Raw genomic sequence first — 8,337 nt, forward strand, 5'->3', positions numbered from 1 at the left:
TGCTAATTCAGTGACTGAGCCATGTCCATGCGCTGAATAAGCACCCCCTTGGAACAAGGGGGTGTTAATTCAGGGCATCGACCATGTTCATGCGCTGATTTAGCACCCCCTTGTAGTCGGGGGGTGCTAATTCAGTGCCTGGTCCGTGTCCGTGCGCTGAATTAGCACCCCCCTGCCGTGACGTCAGAGCCCGAGGGGGTGCTTATTCCAGGGAGTGCTAAAGCAGCGTCCCCTTCCAGACATATCGATATTTTACCGTCCGTCCTCACTCCTCACTTCTCACTGCGCCTTCTCCCTGCACAATCGCTGTTAAACTGTAACTGTGCCCAGCTTGTTTGTTAATATGGATGGAGAATTTGCTATTGATAATGACGTGCTTATTTCCCTAGTGGAAGCCAAACCAGTGTTGTGGGACAAAAGTTTAGATATTTTTAAAGACAGGAATGCAACCAGAGATGCCTGGAGAGAAGTGTGCTGTGTACTCAATAGTGATTTTGAAGAAATGGAGGTAAAAGAAAAAAATATATTCGGTAATTACACTATTATAAATACTTTATTAATTCTTTTTAACAGCATCTTTAAATAGAATTATATTAATCTAGAATAACCTTTTTAACTAATTAATATAATCGAAATGAAATTCTTGTGAAATTATTGAATGGTAACTATAGTTTTAAGGTATACATAAGCATTTATATTTAAGTTACTAGTAATTGTAAACTGTAATGTTCATCTTTATTATTTATATTTTACTCATTTACCAGTGAACAACGCCAATAGTTGTTACAAAGTATTGGGCTTAATATGTTTCGAACGTTGTTGGCTTGAAGTCCACCTCGTGTTGTAGCTTCTCTTGGCAAATCCTCCAATCCAGTGATTGTTGTGGTATCCTCTGGTAAATACCCATCCCGATCACGAACAAAGTTGTGAAGAACGATGCACGCTTTTATAATGTCAATTGCAAAATCAGGTTCAACGTTTATAGGCCTGTGGAAGATACGCCATTTGTTGCTTAAAATCCCGAAAGCACACTCGACATAACGCCTAGCCCTACACAAACGATAATTAAATATCTTCTTTTCGATTGTTAGATGTGTCCCGCCGAATGGCCGCATCAAATGTTTATGAAGGCCAAATGCCTCATCTCCAACAAAATAGTAGGGAACTTTCGGAGATTCGGTTCCCGATAGGCATTTCTCTTCGGGTAATGGCAATGAATTTGTAATTACAGTTTGCCAAAAAGTGGATTGTTTGAAAATAGAAGGATCGCAATCCTTGCCAAAGCTCCCAACGTTTACATAGACAAATCGGTATTTTGAGTCCGCTACTGCCATTAAAACTACAGAAAAATAGTTTTTTGTAATTAAAGTACATGGATCCACTTCTAGTTGGGCAAATTATGCGAACATGCTTTCCATCGACTACCCCTAAGCAATGTGGAAAGTTTGCATGCTTCTCAAAATCAGAAGCAATGGATTCAAATTTCTGTTTGGAGAGTTCAGGAATACATTCATTCTTCAAAAATGTCCAAATAGCTCCGCATACTTCTCTCACTATCTCACTTGCAGTAGAGATGCCAATTCTGAAGTAGAAATGTAGATCAGTGAAGGTGCAACCACTTGCAAGAAATCTGGAAAAAAAACATTAATAATAGCTATTTCATTATAACAATTTAGTAACTTATAGTAAAACATTGCTTTACTAAAAAGTTTCAAGTAATTATTATAGACTGTATAAATCAAATTTGTAATAGAGAATTTAAAACTAGTAAATTTTTTTATAACTTGAAGTGCATAAAGTATATCATTTTCAGCTAATATGATCATTTCGTGTTCTCGTCGTTTTTAGTTTTTATGTTTACGTTTCAGCAGATGGGAAGAAGTAACGTTACTGAAATACATAATAAAATTCTGTGTACAATTGTAGTAAATAAATAAATGATAATACACTGAAAAACTTAAAATAAATAAAATAATTGACACTTGTGGAGATTTAAAACAATCTTGAAACATTTAATAGTTACTTTTATTCAGTCAGCCCCTAATTATAAATTGTTGTGTACATTTAATTTTTATTGTTTTAGGAACGGCAGTAACGAAGAGATGGACCAATCTCCGCGATGCCTTTTCCCTTTTCGAGATCCAAAAAGAAGTTGAAATGCATTAAGAAAAGTGGATCTGGAGCACCTACCATAAAAAAATATGTGTACGCAGACCAAATGAATTGGTCATTTGAGAAACCCCATAAGTCAATTTTTAGCTAAATTTAGTTTTTTATATTTTTGCAATCAACAGATATAAATACACAGTTCCTCTGAGAAACAACATAAGTCAGACTTTTTTTACCAACTTTATAATGCCACAAAGTTTTAGTTCACTTGAGAAACACCATAAGTCAGTGACTTATAGTGTTTCTCAAGTGAACAGCAGCAACAGCTGACACCTTGATCAGTGATCAGCTGTTTACATTGCACTAACAATTCCAGCCCAGGTTTGAGGTTATGGTGGGATATTAAAGAGTAGCCTATTTTCTTTGTTCGTCTAATATCGAAATTGAAACATTTTAAAATCATTATCAGAATGAATGAGCTAGATGTTAATTTAGAGATTCAGAAACGTAAAAGGAAAAAGGGTGTTCTCAATAAATCCGAGTACAAGGCCGAAATAATTAAAAAAGCCAGAGTTTCAGGAAGCTCATACATAAGTTGGACTGGAAAAGAAGTACCAGAAATAACTCCAGGAGAAGATTGCAAGTAAGTATTTTTCACTTTTATTATGTTCGTTCAAGTACTAAGCTTACATATTTGTACATATTTTATGTGCATATCTCTTAAATGTCATATAATAGTAGATTATAAAAGATAGAAGTAAAAACATTTATTATTTACTACTGTCCTATTATGGACTACGTCAGTTTTTCTACCTTAGCTGTCATAGTGCTATAGCAATAATTTCTATCATTGTGTTTGTGATAGCCTACTTTTTTAGCTCTTATCCTGTAAACACAATTTAATATATAATATACACACACACACACACACACACACACACACACACACACATACATAAACGCACCATACGCATACCTATTACTGTTGGAGTAACACTAATAAACTAAAACTTTCTTTAAAAAATCCTTTTCACAATACACTTTGGTATAGACTAAGTTTCTATCCTTATATGAAACCAATAAATTTGATGTGTTAAAGTGAAGAAAAATATTTTAAACACACTCACACAAACAATTGCAACATGGCCTAATTGATGCAATATAATCTATAACATTGAAGAAACTCTTTAAAAACTTTAAATAAATAGATATATTCCCAGAAATAATTTGTTGTTTTTTTCAGGTGTCGGCGGAAGTGCTTCACAAAAGTGGCAGATGAAGAACGGAAACGGATATTTGAGACCTTTAGAAGTTTGGGGTCTAAAAATGAGCAAGACAACTATCTACAATCTTTGATTGCAGCAACTGAAGTTAAACAGAAACGGCGGAGGAAATCAAGTGAAATATCACGTAAGCCAGATAGAGGAAATACATTCATTTACGAAGTATCAACACCATCTGGGAAGCAGCAGGTATGCAAACTTGCATTCTCTAATATACATGGAATAAGTAGTGACCGCATCAGGAGATTGACAAAACTACTAACAGAGGGTAAAAATCCTCAGGATATGAGAGGCAAAAGTGTCCCGGGCAATGCAAAACCAACTAATTTTGTCAATAGAGTTAAAGAACATATCGCTTCCTTTCCTGTGAAAATAACACACTATGGTACAACTGATTATAGCTACTTGAATGAAAAACTTAATGTTCTTGAGATGTATAAACTGTTTAAACAGGCGAATCCAGATATTGATATTGGGTACAAATTTTATCTTAAAATATTTAAAGAAAATTTTACTCTGCATTTTGGTCGTCCACAGGTCGACACTTGCTGTACTTGTGAGGCTCTTGAGATAAAAATTAAAAGTAAATTCTTGAATGATATAGCTAAAAGAGTCCATGTAGCTGAAAAAATAGTCCATAAGCGCAGGGCTAAAAAGTTTTACTATAAAATCAACGAAGTTCAGGAACAGGCTGCTACTAATGAAAATATTGGTGGCATATGTATTGATTATATGCAAAATTTACAGCTACCAACTATCCCAGTCCAAGAAACATTTTATCTCAGACAACTCACTGTTAGTGTTTTCTGTGTCCATAATCTTAAAGACAACAGTGTAGTATTTTTTATGTATCATGAGGGAATTGGTGGTAAAGGCCCAAATGAAGTCTGTTCATTTCTGTTGAGCTACATTCAAAATCATTTAATAGAAGGGATTGAACACTTACATATTTTTTCTGACGGATGTGGAGGCCAAAATAAAAACCACTCAGTTCTCAGATTGGCAAATGCCTTGGCCTCCACAGGAAAGTTTAAGACAGTAGAGCAGTATTTTCCTATTAGAGGGCATTCTTTTCTGCCCTGCGATAGGGACTTTTCAGTTATTAAAAGAAAAGTGAGAAGGTGCGACAGAGTGTACACTGTTAAGGAATATGCTGAAATGTTCCTAAGTGCCTCATTAAAAAATGAGTTCTATGTGGTCCTACCTGAGTCAGAAGACATTTTAAATTTCAAGGATTGGTGGCCTGCATTTTTTAAAAAGAATGTAATTTCTCAGGAAACACGAGGCAAAGATGTGCCCAAAGAAAAAAAGGTTTCTTTTAAAATCTCAAATTTCATGCAGTTTTTCCCATTCACATGAAAATCCTGGTATAGTAAAAGCAAAAGACTTCATTGATGGTGTAACTGAACACACTTTTGATATAAAAAACACAAACCGTAATAGGTTGAACCTGCCTACACAAAAAGCTTATCAAGAGGATTGTGTACCAATAAACAAGAAAAAAAATGGATGACCTTGAAAAATTAAAGCCTTATTTACCTGACGATGAACAAATAAAGATGTTCTACGACAAAATATTCTCATGGAAAACTGTCAATAAAGGAGATGTTGAGATAGATTGAGAAAATATTGCTTAAAAACTCCAGAACTTTGTTTTATATATTAACATGAAACATAATTATATGTTAGATTTACTAATGTAAAATTATAATAAACATTTTTTAGCTGTTTAACTGACTTTATTTTCCTCCATATCAAAATCAAGTGTCTCTATTTTCCTTTAAAACCCTATAAGTCATTGTTTTTGCTCCATTTTCTTTTAAAAGCCCATAAGTCAAAAAATTATTTTTAATATTTCTATGAACTTAAATACTTATAACAGGTAAAATTTGTAAATTCACAATTCTAATAGTGAATTCTATAATTAGATTGTGGTTTTTTTATTATTTGGTGCAAAATTACCAATCTGAGAGTGATTTTTTACATTTACCAAAAGTAGGTTTTTTTGACTTAAAGGGTTTCTCAAATGACCAATTCAAATGCAGTTTTTGGACAAACTGTATCAGTCTAGGAAAGTAAATGAAAGTTTGGAAGACTCTAATTTTAACAACGATAACGGAGGTGATGAAGACGAGCAGATTCAACCAGGTTTGCAAGAAACTGAAGAGGTAGTAGGACTAAACCAAAAATGCAAGAATCCAGCAAGTTCAGGTAGAAAACGCCGCCGCCCAGATGACGTGGAGTTAAAAATGTTAAAAGCTTTAGAAGAGCCAAAACCTAATGCCCACATGTCGTTCTTCCAAGGACTTTTACCTCATCTTGGTAAGTTTGATGACAATGATGTTCTTGAATTTTAAATGGGTGTGCTGCAAGTGATTTCTAAAATAAATGACAAAAAAAGAAGTTCTCAGTTACCACCCACCCCAAGCACCTCCCTACTACCATCCAACCTATACCTTTTCACAACCTCCATCGTTTTCCCATCCTCCACCGCATTTCCTCATCATCCGCCACAGTTATTTGCAAATCAGTTAAATGCAGCATTTCCCCACCAACAGGTTATCACCTCGAAAACAACATTCCCAATACACCTATTAATCAGCAGGTCAGTTCTTCGATGAAACAGCAACCTCAGACGCAACAAACTACTTCACCGTTTTATCATCAATTTGATAACACTTCAGCATCAGCAATAGGGTGGAGTGAGAAAAATCAATAATTTTTTTTCGGAAACGGGTACCTTTCAATGATTGTGTATGAGGCCCAATAGCAAGTCTGTGAAATATTTAATTTTTATCATATCATCTTCAGTCTGCGCATTTGGTATAAAGTTTTCAGTTTTTCAAATTTTTTAGATTTTTAAATATTTTTTTATTTTGTATAAAAATAAAAAAATTGCAGTTGGGTAGTTGCCAATTAATTCCAAAGAGGGTAAAATATCCACGTAATTTTTTTCAAAGGTTTATGGATAGGGTGTTAGTCTGCGCATTAAGCCGCGTTTACACCAAATGCTGTCAGCAAATGTTTGGCCAGCTTTTGTTGGCAGCATTGCTATGAACAAATGCTGGCAGCAAATGTTTGGCGAATTCCGAAACTGATCAACATGTGTTGACAACATTTTTTCGCTTTGGTGCGTTTAGTTGCATTCTGCATTCCGAGATGTCAACACTCGAGCAACTTGCGGCGGTAGCAGCAGCGTGCGTCATCATAGGTAAAAAGAAAAGACCAAAGAGATATTGGGTAAGGCCTTCCCTTAGGGCCAGATCTGTGTATAGTGGAAGTGACTTACTTTCAGATTTAAATCAGGACGATATTAATCCATTGTCAAGAGAGTTGAGGTGTGACGGCAGCGTTAAAAACTTCTTGAGGATGACAAGTAAACGACTTTGAAAACCTTCTCACAGCTATTGGACCTAAAATTGCGAGACAAGACACCAATTACAGGCTAGCAATACCTGCACGAGAAAGACTTGCAGTGACCTTGAGATACTTGGCCAGTGGAGACTCTTACTCTAGTCTCAGTTACCTGTTTAAAGTGTCAAAATCCTACAATTTCTGGAATAATACCTGAAGTTTGTGCAGCTTTGATTGATGAGTTGAAGGATAATATAAAGGTAAGTGAATACTTGTATATAACCAAGTGTCCCATGATTTCCTCCTTCCATATCCAAAAATCAAATACATATGTGATTGGTTATATTATGCTGTTAGTAATAATAGTTGTTTTGGAAATGGGTTGGTTTAAAGAAACTTAGTGAATATTTCACTCAAAGTTTAATTACATACATAAATAATACAAATAAAATCAAAACAGCTTTATTTCCATAGAAATTTAGTTACTTTTTGATGATAAACCTATAGATTGAATAATTTTATCACAATAAGCATCATTGTACTCGTCATGTTGAGGAGCCCACTCAGCAGAAATGGGACTTGCAGCGTTGATGGATGATTGGATTTCATTAGATGTTAATGGATCGTATGACTGAATGTAGGAAGATGCACTGGTTGATCTTGATGGCTCTGGACCCATCGGTAACTGTTTAAGTTCCATTTCGAACAAAATGGTATTAATCCTGTGTTTTGCAAGTGCTTGGTCCCGAGAGTTTTTAAGTTTTCGTAATTGACACGCAACGTTTTTTCCAAAGATATCAAACTCGTCTTCAATTCCTGGCTGATTTAACTGGCTAGACACTTTTTTCATTACTTGATAAGCTTCATCCACAATTGAAGCTTTCCTCTTCTTCGTCAATTTTCGAGGAGGATCCGTTCCTGTTTTAGGTGTGTTGTCGGCAGTTGTGATTGATGTGTCATTGCCCTCCTCTGCAATGTCCTCCTAAAAATAAAACCACATTACTTTACAGTTGACATTACCTTGAGTTGACAGAGTAGGTAAAAATCACTAGTTTTAAATCTTTTGCTGAAATAAACGTTTATTTTTTATAAGATTATGGTATACTAGGGGGCCTGTGCGCAAATTGCGCATTTAAACTTTTTTTTCTGTTTATGAGAAACTCACCTACAATTCGAAGAGAAACATGAGGGTTCCAGATGGATTCCTGCGACGTTAAGTGATTGTCCTTGTGCCTTATTAATCGTCATTGCGAACGCAAGTCGAACGGGGAACTGAAGTCTCTTAAATTCAAATGGCAAGTCGGATGGAGTTAAGGGGATGCGAGGGATGAGGACATCTTCCCCGGCAGATGTTCCCGACAAAATCGTTGCTTCAATGATATTTGGATGTAAATTTTTGACGGTTAGTCGAGTGCCGTTGCACAATTTTTGGTGGTCGTAAGTTTCTCAACATCATTATCGGTGATCCTACTTTCAAGAGTAATTGATGTGACGGCATTCCTGATGGTTCAAGTGAGTTTAAAAACTCCACAGGGTAGTGTACAGCTTGTTCTGGATCAATGACGGTGTCGATGGACTTGTACGTCGTCAC

General features: G+C 35.5%; 1 pseudogene; it reads left to right on the forward strand.

Moving 5' to 3' along the window:
- The first annotated feature begins 259 nt into the window (after positions 1 to 259).
- Positions 260 to 5,997, forward strand: LOC124371681 (annotated as a pseudogene).
- Positions 5,998 to 8,337: the final 2,340 nt, after the last annotated feature.

Source organism: Homalodisca vitripennis, unplaced genomic scaffold, assembly GCF_021130785.1.
Source record: "Homalodisca vitripennis isolate AUS2020 unplaced genomic scaffold, UT_GWSS_2.1 ScUCBcl_1844;HRSCAF=5971, whole genome shotgun sequence".
In the NCBI taxonomy this organism is placed as follows: Eukaryota; Metazoa; Arthropoda; class Insecta; order Hemiptera; family Cicadellidae; genus Homalodisca; species Homalodisca vitripennis.